Source organism: Vipera ursinii (genome assembly GCF_947247035.1).
Source record: "Vipera ursinii genome assembly, chromosome: 2".
NCBI lineage: Eukaryota > Metazoa > Chordata > Lepidosauria > Squamata > Viperidae > Vipera > Vipera ursinii.
This window is the reverse complement of record NC_139513.1, coordinates 220,644,582-220,662,278: the sequence shown is the minus strand read 5'-3', so window position 1 is coordinate 220,662,278 and position 17,697 is coordinate 220,644,582.

The window sequence follows — 17,697 nt, the reverse complement described above, 5'->3', positions numbered from 1 at the left end:
GTATTTTGGGTTTCATTGGTTAGATTCATTTATTGTTATAGAAATGGCTAGTTTATAATATTATAGAAAAGCAAAAAGTTGAGGTTCAGTGTTAATGCTTCCTTCTACTCCTGTAACAGAGGAAGTCAGAAGTCAGTGCCTTTTCTTTTTCCCTTCTCCCCCTCACTTTTCCCTTTTTCTCTCACCCTTCGCTCACAAAAGCCCCCCCACTCACTCACACTTTGCTCACAAAAGCCTCCAGTCACTCTCACTCACTCTTCCGTCTCTTTCAAAGGCACCTCGTTCAGTCTCTCCCCCACTCAGTCCATCTCAGTCCATCTCTTTCAAAGGCCTCTTGCTCGGTCGCTCACTTACTGCTTCCAAACGCCATTGGCTCATTCATTCACTCACTTACTGCCCCATCTCTTCCAAACGCTTCCAAATGCCACTTGCTCGCTCGCTCACTACATTTGGAAGCGATGGGGCAGTAAGTGAATGAATGCCGGTTTCGGAGGTCATCAGCTGTTTGGTGCCGAAGACCACTGCCACAAGGGACACAGCTCTGGGTCGGGGTTCGAAGCAGCTCCAGGTGGGGGCTCAGCATGGGCAGCGGTATGGCAACTGCAGGGAGGGGAATCCCCATGGCGGCTGTGGGGAGGGGAATCCCCACGGCATGTGGCTTCGAGCCGCAGGGACGGGGGTGCAAAGCACGGGCGGCGACACTGTAGCGAGACACTGGCATCGCTCCCAGTGACAGCACCTCTGAGTTCCAGCACCATTTTTTTTTTAGAAAAATAGCACTGAGTATTTCTATCCACAAAGACACAAAGACTATTGCCAGTGTTGCTTATAAGTAAGCAATAAGTAAGAAATATTAAATAATATTTTTCTTAATTGTTTGAATCTTTAAAGCTCTTTCATGCTGTTTTAATTTTTCAGGTAGTACAGCTTCTAAACATTTTAAGTTTTACTGATCCCCACAAAAAATGATCTTTAGTTTTCCAGAGCCTTTTAATAGTAAACATGATAGCTAATAATAAGAACCACACTATGTTCTTACATTTCTAATTCTGGGAAATAAAGACAATATTCAGATTATTTAATAATGTTGCCTCTCTCACTTCTGCTGGCTTATGAGCCAACCAGGACTTATAGCTTCCTGCTGGCTTCCTTATTGATCCTGCTTGTTGGAAGCTGACAGGAAGTTACAAGGTTGTATTTAATGACTTGCAATCCTCCCTTAACAAGAACAACACCCAGATTGCCATCATGTGATGTCATTCTTTACAACTGCATCACTGCATCATATATACATACACATACATACACACATACATACACACATACATACACACATACATACATACATACACACATGCATTTTCATTTAATATAAAATTGTCTTAAGTCAAACAAGAATGAATCCTCAGCCAGCACTCAAGGTTTTGCACTAGCTAACAGCTACACAGATTAGTGAAATGTCATTCAGATATTTAGTATGTGATGCAAGTCTAACTAATTTGTATCCAAGATTGCATGGATGTTTTTCATTACTGAAGTTGCCTGAGACATTCGTGTGGAATATTTCATTCAGCAGTTGTTTAATAATTCTTACCATGTATCTGCTATGTATTTGGAAAACAACGTAACAACAGAGTACAGAGATTATTTTTTATTGAGATTACACTTTTACATTATTGACGAAGATTGTGACAAATGGTACACAAATGGCAATAACAGTATTTTATGGGAAGATATACTAATGGAAAATATTACAAAAGTCAATTGTTCTACTTATTTTTTTTCATATTGCGAAATCTGACCATTCTGTAGAACTGCCCAACAAAAAATATTGACATCTGACGCTTCCAAGTCTACATTAAAAAATAATATGGATTGGCATAGAATATGGGCTTTTCAGTGGTGATATTACCCTTTTGGAATTAACTCCTTCCTCAGTCAGGGAAAAAAACCATACGCTGATCAAGGAACTTTAAAGAAAACACATTCCAACCAAGCCAGGGTGTGTGTGTGTGTGTGTCTGTCTCTCTCTCTCTCTCTCTCTCTCTCTCTCTCTCTGCGTGTGTGTGTGTGTGTGTATCACAAAACCTTAGTTTCTCGTGCACTGATAATGTTGCCTTGCTTGCTAATGAAACATAATCTACCAATAAATACAGAAAGTACGATACAGTGGTTGTGTGTAGGCTAGCAGTAGAAAAACCCAGATTATAGTCCTTCCTTAGGTAAAGAATACCTGGGCAACCTTGGACAACTTTCTTCCTCTCAGCCCTAACATCAATGTTAGCCTTTGCAGCAAGCTAATTGAAAAATAAAACTTCTTGTCACTTGTTGGTAATTGGTAAGTATGAATTGTAGAGCAAGCATAGTACAAAACAAGTGCAAAACAGGCAAGACAAACCTATGAACAACAGTCCACAGTATTAGTAAGCATGCTTTAAAGTGTTGCTAATTCTCTGTAATTTATGAAGACCTTAAACCAGTCTCTCTCAAAATCTGAGTTTCAGATATGTTGGCTACAAGTTCTTCATTGGGAAATTGCAAAAGATGCTATCTACAACATTTTGAGGATACCAAGTAGGAAAGCTGATCCAAGCATATGTTTACTGCAGTCATCTCAGGAAAATCAATAGCAAAAAAATAGTGATTTTTTGCAATGTAATAGATAACCTATTATAATATTCTTAAATATAACAGCACATCTGAATGTTATCCACTTGCTAGGATAGTTTGTAAGAATTCAGAGGTATGCTTGTCACAATTTTGCCAGTGTGCAAAGGCACAGGCAAATCCTACTAAAAATCTTAGTATAAACACATGATTAACTGTAATCCCACATATTTCTTCAATATACAAATAATTTAGTGGCATATTAAAATATGTTTAATATTCAAACTGTTCATACAAGGAGGTTATCTTGCAGTTGTGGAATATTTTGATGTTTTATTTTCATCCCAGAATGTCTTACTCTAAAGATGATGTCATATTCTTTTAAACAGAAATAGCACTGAAGACATTTTCTGCCCTTAAGTACGTGGAAGTATGATTATGCTGGCAGTTTTTCCTGAAAATAAATCAAGCAGCACATACATTGGCTTCATGCCACATTCACAAAATAGAATAACTTTCCTTAGATGTGCCACTCATATTTTATATAATAATGCCTTGCTTGCGTTCAATATAATATAGTTTTCCAAGAAAATGCTGTTAAAGTGAGTCTACCAGTTCAGTGATGCAAAAGTCAGGATGATTAATATGCAGCAAAGGATAAATAAAACTTTATTTTCTGTTACCCAGAGGTCATTCAGATCTTTGCTCTCAAATATATCTAAGTCCTCATTTAGTGACTGTTTGAGCAACTGGTGACCATGGTGATGAAAAAGTAATTTTGTGACCAGTCTTTGCATTTATGCCCCTTGCAGGTCTGTAAACCAAAGGAAAGCTGAAGTAGGACTGTAAAACTATGATATTTCACTTTCCAATCACTTCACTTAGCAACGAAGGTGACAGTCACTAAAAGTGGACTACTTCTACTGTTGTAAAATAACTGCCTGATAGAAAGTAATAAAAAGAATGGACTAATAGGTCAATATATATGACCTGTGTTTCTTTTGCATAAGCTCAGTCATAATTCTGCTGTATCATTCCTTTATTAACCAAGCAAAATATAAATTTCTCAATGCACTTTCTCCCAAAAATACAATTTGGAAGTTATTTTGACAATTTTACCCTTTTTTTTAGTTCAGCCTTTATGAGTGTGCAAACAATGCATAACTAAGTTTTCATAGCACATTAATCAATAGGAAGTCAACTGGTGAGTTTATTTTAGGATTTTATGGATTTCATTGAAAGTGAGATGCCAAAAAGGCGTACCTATGGCACAGATGGAAAGAAAAGCATTAAAATATCAATAATGTTTTTATTCAAAAACAATCCTGAAGAAATGTGCATTTGGAAAAAAGTGTCAAAAATATTATGTTTAAGAATTATCTACAAAAAAATACATTGGTATAGTTGTATTTTTCCCTCAGAAGTACACACTAGGGAAAATGCATACAAAATTGTGTGTGTTAAACAAATAGCGAATGACAGTTATGATACATTTCCCTACACTTTAAAAATATGCAGAAAATTGATGGACTTGAATAATGCATGGAAGCCTAAACACTGATACGTGTGCCAAATATTTCAAATTCATGCTGTTTTACAGAAATATAACTTAAAACACATTAATCATGATTGATCTTGAATGTAATAATGTAAAATTACTTTATGTGTTATATGCTGTATGAAATTTTAGATGATTTTTTTTCTGGATCATATAATACACCTACTACTATCTTAAAAGAACTTTAACAAATTTTCCACTGATACATGAAGCTATTGATTCAGTCTGTGAAAAACCACCCTTACCCTTACATAAATACAGAGAGGAACAACAAAGACGATCAGGGGACTGGAGGCTAAAACATAAAAAAGAAAAGCTGCTGGATTTGGGTATGTCTAGTTTAATGAAAGGGACGTGGTGGCTCAGTGGGTTAGGATGCTGAGCTTGTCTATCGGAAGGTCGGCAGTTTGGCGGGTCGAATCCCGAGTGCCACGTAACAGAGTGAGCGCCTGTTACTCGTCCCAGCTTCTGCCAACCTAGCAGTTCGAAAGCATGTAAAAAATGCAAGTAGAAAAATAGGGACCACTACGGTGGGAAGGTAACAGCGTTCCGTGCGCCTTTGGCGTCTAGTCATGCCAGCCACATGACCATGGAGATGTCCTCGGACAAGCGCTGGCTCTTCGGCTTTGAAACGGAGATGAGCACCGGCCCCTAGAGTTGGAAACGACTAGCATGCATGTGCGGGGGAACCTTTACCTTTACCTAGTTTAATGAAGAGAAGGACAAAGGGTGACATGATAGCAATATCTCAGGGGTTGCCACAAAGAAGAAGGGGGTCAACCTGTTCTCCAAGGCAGGACAAAAGTGATGGATGGAAACTAATCAAGTAGAGAAGCAAACTGGAACTAAGGAGAAACTTCCTGACAGTTAGAACAATCAACCAGTGGAACAACCTGCCTCCAGAAGTTGTAAATGCTTCTGTCCACCTAGCAGTTCGAAAGCACGTAAAAAAAATGCAAGTAGAAAAATAGGGACCACTATGGTGGGAAGGTAACAGCGTTCCGTGCGCCTTTGGTGTCTAGTCATGCCAGCCACATGACCACGGAGACGTCCTTAGACAAACGCTGGCTCTTCGGCTATGAAACGGAGATGAGCACCGGCCCCTAGAGTCGGAAACGACTAGCATGCATGTGCGGGGGAACCTTTACCTTTACCTTAACAATAGTGATGCATTTGAATACAATCTCTATTTGAATACTATCTGAAAAGTGGACTAGTGGAGTCCAAACTCTTCAGAAACAGTTCTGTAACCATTTTCTGGCTGATGAGCAAATATTTTTCAGAGTTCCTCAGAAATCACCTTTGTTCAAGACATGATACACTTTTACATCCCTGTGTTATAAAGATCAGACTATGATAATAAATACCCAGCATTGTATTCTTTAAATCAGGCAGGACCTCACACATACATCTGATTATCATCCCATTGATTGAAATTCATGACTTTAATTTCCCCTCAAATGAACTGATAATTGTAGAGGTTCAATACTTTTGTCATGCACAAATATATAGCTTTGGATTCTTTTGATCAATAAATAAATTAACTAGTTAATTAATAAATTAACGATAAATAAATTAATTAAATTATCATATGTTTAAATGGGTTCTCTTTAGTTTTGGGACTTGCGTGGAGAACATACCATTTTTAAAGTCATATTAATGTAGAAATATTGAAAATTCAACAGGTTTAACAAACTTTTAAGCACCACTTTAAGTAACATGTCTTTCTTACCTATATCATGAAATATCTGTGATCATTACTTCAAACAAAATTTTACAGAGTTTGACCCCGGATATAATTTGATTTAAATGACCGTTGGCATTTTCTATACTGACTTTAGTTCTCATGCTGAAAGAAGTTAGCTTGGGAGATTTACTACCAAAGATTGGACTTAGCAGTTCACGATAAACTCAATTTATCATCAGCCACTACTTTTAACAGTTTGGTCTAGTAGAAAAAATATGCTACAAGATTCATTAATTATTTGACACATCTGCTTGGATATGTCTAAGATTATGCATTTACCACATACATATTTCACTGCAGACTGACTATATTCTTGTATTGTCATGAATATACACTCATAATTCTCTTAACCCAAATTGATTCCAAGACAGAGTTTTTAGGGGACTTTCATAGTCTTGTTCAGATGGAAGAAATCTAAACTTTCTTCCTTTCTGAAGTTGTACTTTCCCAATCCTGTACATGTAGTCCTCAACTAATGACAGTTGAGCCCAAACTTTCTGTTGCTGAGACAGCTGTTAAGCGAGTCATGTGCCTTTTCGCAACATTTCTTGTCACTGTTAAATGAATTACTGCAGTTGTTCAGTCGGTAACAGTGTTGTTAGATGATTTTGGCTTCTACATTGACTTTGCTTGTCAGAAGGTTACATGACCTCCGAACATTGCAACCATCATAAATATGGTCAGTTGCCAAATGCCTGAATTTTGATCACATGACTATGGAGATGCTGCAATGGTCATGTGAAAAATGGTCATAAGTCACTTTTTCTGTGATGTTGTAACTTCGAACGGTCACTAAATGAACTAAATGATACTAAAGTCAAGGCCTATCTGTACAGCACAAGTGAAGCACAACCTAATAGAGTATTGCTTGCTACATGGAGGCAAATATCAGATTGTTCCATGGAAGTGCAAGATGACAATGTTCAACTACTAATAACCTCTGCACCTACTATGCAAAATATAATGGCTAAGAACTTAAACTGGAGTCTTGACCACTTGGCTGAAAACCTGTTTTTTTATTCAAGAAAATCTTAGCAAGTAAGAAAGTGAAATACATGTACTAAAAACTCAATTTATTTGAACCGAGTGGAATTTTGGACAAACATGCACAAGTATGTATTCTTGATCTCCTTTCAGATATTAAAACAAGCTTGAGAAAATGCACCTGAAACTAATAATGTGTTTATTTCAAGGACCAGAAAGAGGTTCAGTGCTTAAAACAATGCCTTTGAGTTTCCACTTGTATAAAGGATTCTGTTCAACAAAGGACCTGTCACTTAGAAACCTGTTGCTGACAATCTTAGTTCCATATCTGCTAGAAGAGACAAACAGTGGCCTACCTTTTGGAGCTAGTCAATGAAATAAAGACAGGTTGTGAACATCAGATTAAATCCACTATCAGATTAGAATGACAGTTGCAATCTAGCCATTGTTGGATGTCCCAGCCAGAGTCTTAGAGGGCAAAGAAATAGTTGAAGCAGAATGATCCTTACATATCATTCACTGTTTCACATTGTCTTATTGTTACCTTCTAATTCATTTCTCATACACAGTGTATAACTTCAATGTACAGATGGAGGAGACTAGATAACTAAATGGAGCATTTAAGGCAGACATGTCAAACTCGCAACGTCACATGACGTCACGCGACGTATCACGGCTTTTTTCCCATTGCTGGCAATGGGGTGGGCGCAGTTTTAGTATGATGCATCCGGCCCGCAGGCCGGCAGTTTGACATGCCTGATTTAAGGAGTTAGGAGCATTCCAAATGCATTTAACTATTAACAATATTCAAAGCTTTGCAGAACACATGGTTTTAATGGCCAACTTGAGAGAGAGAAATGTTTGTCAGAGACACATTAACAATAACAGAAAGCTTTATTTACTGTAGCTATGTGCTTTTAAAATCAAAGTATATCTGTAAAAGTTCACAGACTAATTTAAGCCTATCTAAGAATTTTTAGGAATATTTTTAAAATTAGGAACTGTGTTAAAAGCTATCGAAATCCTAAAATAATTTTATTTTAAATGTATTTAAAACATGTATATATTTGATATTTGTAGATGTCACTATTTGTGTAGTAGTAATTTATGAACTTAATAATAATAACAATAACAATAATAACAACAATAACAATAAAAATGGAATTTGAAGGGACCTTGGAGGTCTTCTAGTCTCAAGCAGGAAACCCTATACCAAGTTAGACAAATGGTTGCCCAGTCTCCTCTTAAAAAAACTTCCAGTGTTGGAGCATTCACAACTTCTGGAGGCAGGTTGTTCCACCGATTAATTGTTCTGTCAGGAAATTTCTCCTTAGTTCTAGGTTGCTTCTCTCTTTGATTAGTTTCCATCCTTTGCTTCTTGTCCTGCCTTCAGGTGCTTTGGAGAATAGCTTGTCTCCCTCCTCTTTGTGGCAGCCCCTGAGATATTGGAACACTGCTACCATATCACCCATAGTCCTTTTCTTCATTAAACTAGAGATACTCAATTCCAGCAACCGTTCCTTCTATGTTTAAGCCTTTAGTCCTCTGATCATCTGTGTTGCAATTCTCTGTACTCTTTCTAGAGTCTCAACATCTTTTTTACCAAAACTGAATGCAGTATTCCAAGTGTGGCCTTACCAAGGTGTTATAAAGTGGTATTAACACTTCATGTGATCTTGATTCTATCCCTTTGCTAATGCAGCCTAGCACTGTGTTGGCTTTTTTGGAAGCTGCAGCACACTGCTGGCTCATATTTAAGTGATTGTCCACTAGGACTCTAAGACCCCTCTCATAGCTATTATTGTTGAGCAAGGTACCATCTATACTGTACCTGTGCATTTGGTTTTTCTTGCCTAAATGTAGAACCTTACTTTTTTCACCATTGAATTTCATTTTGTTAGATAGCGCCCAGTGTTCAAGTCTGTCAAGATCCTTCTGTATCTTAAGCCTATTTTTTTTTAGTGTTGGCTATTTTTGCCAGCTTGGTGTCATCTGCAGATTTGATGAGCTCGCCATCTATCCCCTCATCTCAATCATTGATGAAGATATTGAAGAGCACTGGGCCTAGAACAGAGTCCTGGAACACCCCACTACACACTTCCCTCCATGCAGATGAAGTTCCATTGAGGACCACACGCTGAGTACTGCCGGTCAGCCAGCTATGAATCCATCTGGTGGTGATGCTGTCTAACCCACATTTTTCTATCTTATGAAGTAGTAGTCTACTTTATCAAATGCCTTAATGAAGTCCACATAAATTATATCCACAGCATTCCTCTGGTCCACTAATTTTGTCACCTGGTCAAAGAATGCAATAAGATTTGTCTGGTATGATCTGTTTTTTAATGACTTTGTTTGCCTCTAGATGTTCGTTGATCTGTTGTTTATCTTTTCCAGAATCTTCCCAGGTATTGAGGTCAGGCTAATAGGTCTATATCAGGGGTGTCAAACTGGCAGCCCACGGGCCGGATGCGTCATCTAGAAGCCATGCCCACCCCATTGCCGGCAATGGCAAAACTGTCCCAATATGTTACGCAATGTCACATGACGTCGTGAGTTTGACATGTCTGTTCTATATAGTTTCTTGGATCCATTTTTTTTCCTTTTTTGAAGATGGGAACTACATCAGTTCTTTTCCAGTCCTCTGGTAGTTCTCCAGTGCTGCAGGATCTTTGAAAGATATAGTTCCGTGGTCCTGAGATCACATCTGCCAGTTCCTTCAGAGCCTTGGGGTTCTTGTTTAATCAGACATTTTAAAAATATTAAATACTTCATTGTTTCCAGCAACAAATAGCTTATATTCTAATCATGTGGAGGTATCTGACTTATGTTTGCCTACTTTTCTCCTGGAGCATGTTTGTGATGCAAAAAAGGTAGTCCTTGCTTAATGACTGGTCACTTAACGATAATGATAGGGTCAGGAAGAATGCTTTAAGGCCTGCAAGCATTTCCAACTGCTGCAAAAAAATTCACCTTTTCCACCATGATCACCTCTATGATCCCATGATCACAATATGGATGCTTGGCAACTTCTTTCAACTTACAGCCTTTTGACAAAAGACCCATGAGGATGTGATTGCCATTTTCAATCTTCTCTACCAGTTTCCCCAGAAAGTCAATTGAAAAGCTGGCAGGGAAGTTTGCAAGCTGCACTAAAATTTTACACTATGAAGGATCTTAGCACATGCTATCTCTGTGCTAAAGCATGCAAAAATCCTTCCCTCCCTACCTTTCTTGCCTACCCTAAAATGGGAACTTGTAACTGGAACTTACCAGCACTGTCCTAGACCATGTGAAATTTTAAAAAAAAACAAGCAATCCTTAATGTAGAACAAGCACAATATACCGTAGCTAATTACCCCTTTAAAAGCTCTGCCTGACCCATTTTTTCTCCTCGTCTTTCCATGGGGCAGAAAGATTGTTTAAACAAGCTATCTCTTCCTGAGTGCTTTTTCCCCCAGCCCAGTGCTTTTTTAAAAATGTGCTAACCACAAGTTAACAAGCTAAGCTCTGTGACCTTAATTAGTTGACTAGAACCCGCCAGCTGGCTCATGCTATTGCCTGATGATACCCTATTCAGGTTCACATTATGCTTTTGTTTGCCTCCTAAGTAGCTCATAACCACAAGTGCGCTAGGAAAACAGTTACCGCTAGCACATTCCTTTCAATGTGTATTCCCCACTGTATGCCTGCTTACTCTTCTGTAATCCCTTCCTCTCCAAAAAATGTAAATACAAACATTCATTCTCTTCCTGCTAATTACCCCAGAGCTGAAGCAAGCATTCCAAATAGAGAAGGAGTGGGGTGGGGGGGGGGGGAAAGAGCTATAAGGTTTGCCCTTTTACTCAGCTTCATCAAGAGTTGAGTTCTGGAAAGCTGTCTGCTTTTTTCAGCCACCCAGATATTTGGGGTTATATCCTTCTGATGCTGTAAAGCAGGGGTGTCAAACTGTTGGCCTGCAGGCCGGTTGCATCATACAGAGGCTGCGCCCACCCCAGCAATACAAAAAAAGTTGTGATAGGTTGCAACACATCACTTGACATGGTGAGTTTGACACCTGTGCTGTAAAGCAAAGGAAAGCAGAAGTAAAATCATAAGCAGAATCACAGTGATGTGATTTTCACTTAGTGACTGCTTTGGTTAGCAGCTGAGTCACCAGAACAAATTGTGCTCACTAAATAAGGATTATCTAAAACTTTAACAAAAATAAAAATTAATAAATGCTGCATTATTTTTTGTATGGTCCCAATATTTGTGTAACCAATTTTAACCTGTAGGTCTTAATTCAGGTTTCACTGTTTCTTAATTCTCTGCCACGACATAAAGTCAGTCAAAGATTACAATAAAACTGATCTGGTTATTTTCTTTTGTGATATAATGCCACAAAAATATGGGTGATATAGACTAGCATGTGTGTGTACATATATGTATGTATGTACATACTGTATATGTCTGGATAAACACTGCTATATTGAATTATATTTTAAAATTGTAGAATTAGAAGATTTGCTTCAGATTATGCATATATGAATGTTATTGAAATATGTCAAAGGATCCAAAATAAACAATGCATTATTTTCATTATTCTGCTTTTCCAGTTAAATAAGTTGTTTCATTGTAAAGTTTAAATGCAACAACTGATAAACTTATCATTGCCTGTTTCCACTATTTTTCACTGAAATAAACCAATCACCTGGCTTTAGAAAAGGAAGAGGAACACAAGGCATTATTGCTGATGCACACTGGATAATTGAGAATGACACAGAATACCAAAAAGTATTCAATAAAGATAGTCCCCACTTAACAACTGATCATTTAACAACTTTCAAACTTATGACCAACTCCCAAAATGTTACTTATGCCCCATTCTTGAAGTTACGACTGCCGCAAACACACCCACTACTATCATGGAATTATATTTTGGATGCTTGGCAGCTGCTCATATTTTCAGTCAGTTGCAGCATCCTGTGGTCCATGATTTGTGACTTTTTTTTCTGTTCACCCTGTTGACCCATGATTGTTGTGCTAGGTTTGCCACCAACTATATTGTGAAGTTTGCAGATGATACAACAGTAGTGGGCCTTATTCATGATGACAAGATGGAAGCTTACAGCAAGGAGGTTGAGGGGTTGGTGAACTGGTATAAGGAAAACAGCCTAGTTTTAAATACCGGAAAAACCAAAGAGATCATTGTTGATTTCAGAAAAGGCAGTCACAGCCACACTTCTCTGTGCATTAATGATTCACCTGTGGAGATGGTTACCAGCATCAAATTCCTGCATGTGCACCTAATGAATAGGCTGGCTTGGTCGCTCAACAGTGAGAAACTGGTGAAGCGGGCACAGCAGTGCCTGCACTTTCTGTGTTGTATGAGAAAAGCTCATCTTCCTTCCCCTGCCCTGACCACTTTCTACAGGGGACGATCGAGAGCATCCTGTCATACAGCATCACAATCTGGTTTGGAAGCATCACTGCTTCAGACAGGAAGGTGGTTGTTCTGTTCCAGCCTATGACCAGCCCTGTTTGAATGTCAGGGACAACCCCTTTTTATAGTCAACAGGCTGAAAAAAACCCAACCAAATTTATTTATAAAGAAATCAAAAGTTCAAACAAGAGTTAAACAGGAATAACAGACCAGGACTCTTGCAGAAGATCTTCAAACAGTTGCCTTCAGCAACGAGCACCTCCAACACCTTCCCCTTTTATCAGCAGTCCCAAGGCACGGCTTCTCATTGCGTTCTCCTCCTCTCACCGAGTTGCCTCATTGCCTTTCTCTGTTCTTCTCTGCTGGATTGCCTCCTGCTCCTAGCGTCCCTGAATAGATCTAGCTGTGAATCATCTACATCCAATACCTCATGCTCACATGGCTGAGTCTGATGAGGAACATGACGGGAGGGGCCAGGCTGAGAGTCCTGCAGTGCATCAGAGCCTCCCTCTGACACCACAGGCTCCCCAAACCCCTCCTCCTCCTGCTCTTCAGAATCATCAGACTCAGCTGCCGATACCACAGGCTAATGCTGAATCACAATACTGGTGCAGAAAGTGGTGAGGATGGCCGAAAAGATCATTGGCAGTTCCCTCCCTCCCATCCAGGACATAGCACAGAAGCATTGCTTGAACAGGACCTGTAGGATTATCTGGGACACTACTCATCCTCTTCACGACCTGTTTTCCTTGTTACTTTCTGGGAGGAGGCTTCATGCTATCCGTAGCAGAAGATCCAGATTCAGCCATGGTTTCATCCCATACAGCATTAACCTTGTGAACTCTCAAGCTTCCTCCTTCCATTATATATTCAAGATGGGACAGTATTTAATATTTATTTGTTATGTATATGTAGGGGTGTGGGTCTATACATATGTTGTACATAGTATGTTTAGGTGTCTGTCATGTATGTGTTTCACTTTGAGAGCGGGCAACTAAATTTTTGATGTGTGCCATTGTGCCCACAGTAAAAAAATGACAATAAAGTTTATCTTATCTTATCTTTTGCCAGTTTCTGGCAAAATAAATAAATAAAAATAAAATAAATCCCCATTTGGAAAATTGGAATTGCTTAATGACTATGTGGTTTGCTTAATGACCATGGTGACTCACTTTATACCTGTCATGAAAATGGTTGTAAAATCGAGTCAAGTTACATGCTGACTTATTTAACAACCACAATGACTTACAGCAGGGGTGTCAAACTGCCAGCCTGCAAGCTAGTTGCATCATATAGAGGCCGCACCCACCCCAGCTCCAGCAATGCAAAAAAAGTTGTGATACGTTGTGACACGTGACGTGACGCAGCAAGTTTGACACCCATGACTTACAGGGAATTACAGGGTCAGTTATGGTAGTTAAGTAAGGACTACCTGTATATGCTTTATTGGTTATAGAGAAACTTTTGGGTTGATCACCTTGAGCTGTGAATAGTGCTTGGAAAAATGTAAATCCCATAACATCTTCATGAGGAATGTATATGCAATTTAGGAAACCACAGTACAGTACATGGTGAAAGAGATTCCCTCCAGATTAGTAAAGGAATATGAAAATGCTGCATACATCATCCTCATTTATTCAACCTAAATGTGGAGTATATATTAAGGGAAACTGGAAGATGAGTTTGGTTTTAAAACTGAGGAAGAAACCTCAATAGCCTGCACTATATTAATGACACTATCCTGACAGCCAAAAATGCAAAGGATCTACAGTAAGTAAAAATGAAGGAGCATGATGAAAACATGGGTCTAAAATTATTTATAAAAAAGACAAAATTTGTGACAGTAGATAGAAGAACCAGCCACAGAGCTGAGAATGAGGATATCAGTGTGGTGGATAGCTTCTACCTTTTACAACTAACCATCCACAATAAAGGAATAATCAGCGATGAAATATGCCACAGTATTTCTAACAGTGGTTTTGAATTTAAAGATTGCAGTAGAGCACCCATGTAGACCTTGGAAAAGATATTCAAATACCATGATATGTCTATATCTATAAAGATCAGAATTGTGCAGAATTAATGCCTTTGAACTGTCGTGCTGGAGCAGACTCCTGAGAATATGATGGAGAGTCAAGAAAACAAATGGACAGATCATCAAACAATTCAGTCCAGAATTCTCACCAAAGCACAAATGATTAGGCTCAAATTATCTTATTTCAGACACATTATAGGAAAACATAGTTCTCTGGAAAAAGCTCCAATGCTCATAAAGGTGAAAAGAAAGAGAAGAGAATGACCAGAAGCAAGGTGGATGGACTCATTTGTAGTGAAAATGAGTGCACAATTGAGAGGCTTGATGTCAACTCTACAAATGAGCATGGCTGCAGCCATTTTTTATTCTCATTCTAGGTTGCCACATAGAATGGAGGGGGGGGTGCCCAGGTGCTTCACTAGTCAAAATAATCTTTTGTCCCATGGGAACCAAGGTCATCAGCTGCTCCCAAGCCTAGAGACAGGGCATTGCATAGAAAGCCCGCCAAATAAACATATTGGGGACCATAGTTGCTTACATAGCTTTTGTGGGTGGGACATTTAACTTTGTATTGGGAAATTGCTTGTGTATCCAGACTTGGTTTCACTCCTGACCATGCTGATACTTTGTAACTAATAAACATGTTCTTTGAGGAATTTGAAAGCCTCGGAGTTCTGCTTTATTTGTCTCTGTCTTTCTGTCAGAACCATGACATTTGAAATAACAGGTTGGGAATAGATCATCAAGGAGAAGATTTGTGTCTTTGTGGTCACCAGGACTCGAAAACAACAATAAACATAATCAATCAGCTACATCATACTATTCTTAGCAAATGTCTGAAAAATTGTAAATGTGATGGCTAGGTTGCTAACTGTATAATCAAGAGAATCACTAAATGACTGTCAATAGCTACCGGTTGCCCAGTTGTCCACTGAGTAAATTTAATGTAGTGGCATTGGCCTAAGTGTTGAATAGCTTAGGAAAGATTGTCTGCAGAACAGCCTCTCTAATGATAAATTAATTAATTATGAATTATAAATAATTCTACATAAGATATTTATCTTACTTATCTTTTTATCTGCCCAGTTACATAGTTCAGTAGCAAAGGCTTTTTAGAATATTATTCCTACTGACAGAAGCAGGATTCTGTGACATGGGCAATGCTTTTCCAGGAAACTTCATAGGGCTCCCAGTTTTCCAACATTTAAGAAAACACATTTATTTTGCCAAACTTTTAATTCTTAATTGACTTGAATGCTTCTGAATGTAGTTTTGATTTTTATTGCCTTAATTTTATTATTATGTATTACAATTTGTAAGGCAGATTGTGATGATTGCAATCTGCCTTAAGTGTTTATATAAGAAGAAAGCAGACACAGAATTACCAATAAATAATAAATATATTACTATTAATAAAGAAGGAACTTGTTTTCATATGTAGTATTCTAGTAAAGAAGTTCTAAAATATTTAAAGTATCAAACATGCAGAAATTTTAAAATAAAGTTTGGACTTAAATGACAAATAGTTTTAATGGTGATAATTCCAGCCAGTAGAAATGAACAATACAATAGTTTACTAAGATATATGCTTACAGCAGCAAGCATATATTTAGCACAACATTGGAAAATGAAATTTTGCTGACAATATCAGAATGCGAAACCAAAATTTGAAAATATGTAGCAATGTCCAAAACTGCCTCTGTATATTCATAACAGACATTTAATCAAATTCAAGTAGGAATGGCACCCTTATACACATTACACAGCAAACTAATTTTAGACATTTGGAATCATTTTTTTTTAAGGAACAATGTTAAGAGACCAATTAAAAGTAAGTAAGATATGAAACTATTTAAACAGATACATGTATTTATTTAACTTATTAGAGCAGTAATGTTTAATGTTTGAGCCTAACACAAATATTTAAGTAGTGGTATGCAGTTATGAAAAATGTAAGGAATGATAAAGGAGTGCATTTTAAAAAATTCCAATTCACAGTGTTTTTATTATGTTTTATTTTCATCTTCCTTTTTGTATCTTTATTGTTTTGAATCTTTATTCTTGTGTGATTTCTGAATAAGCTTATGTATTTTTTTAAAAAAAATGCTAAGGGATCTAAAATTCAAAAAAGAAATTTTGTTAATTATTTTGCATCTTCCACTATCTTTTTCAAAAGTAATTTCAAAGTGTCCCTTGCATAAGCAGCTAGCAGAATCTTTCAAAGAAGCCTTGTAATTTGCACATAGAATGGACTCTCCTGACAGATTTGAAAGTGTTTGTACTGAATACTAATGGGATTGGTGAAAAATATCCTTTATAAACAGAAAAAGGAACATGTTTTTATTAAACTTCAGAATTCATTTTATTGTCATACTGTTTGTCCACCACTTTTTAATCAGTTAATATGAAAAAATCTTTTGTATCACTTGACTTCTTTTAATATAGATCTGATGTCACCAGGTGTGTCAAGATAATTGGTCCTGAATTTTGAGATTTTCCATACCAAGCCTACTTCTTGTTCCTCATCAGGTAGAACTGTGGTCTGGACTATATTTTTTTACCCTTGATTAAAATGTACAATTACATGTTGGAATACAAGGAAACTGATCAAGTTCTAAATCTAGAGTCTAGAGTCACCTCTAGACAAGATGGGTGGCATAGAAATCTAATCAATCAGTCAGTCACTATCTGATATTGATAATCTACTGGATGATGGAAAACAAACTGAAACTTGATTCAGGTAAAGATAAACCATAGACAATGATCATTCCAAATATGTTTTGTATTAATTATTTTCTAACATATCTATAATATTGTCACTATAATGATTAATAAGCATCTTATGCTATCGATTTCAATTGTCATTTCATTTCCATCCCAAAGCTCCAAAGAAGTTAGGTGAAGCAATTGTATAACAAAACTAAATATAGGCTGCTATAATATTGCTTTCCTCACAAACAAAATAGGCATTAAAACTCCAGGATACCTTGTACCATTGACCTAACTCAACGTCCCTTATTTGCTCTTTTGGCACATGCATTGGCTGGATATTTTAGAAAAATGTTTAGAAACTCAGATATTCATTCTCTCTCTCTCCCTTCCTCCCTCCCTCCCTCTCTCCCTCCCTCTCCCTCTCTTTTGCATGACAAGATAAGTTCCCACCTTTGCTGTTAAATTTCTTTCATTTTTCCTGAGGCAAATATCATTTCCCTTTAGAGAAGATAAACAATTCATGAAAAATGAAAAATGAAATTCATTCTGCAGACCGTGTGCATACGTATTAATCATTTCTATGACTTGAATTCATTGACTAAAAAAGCAACAATAGGGTTATCTATTTG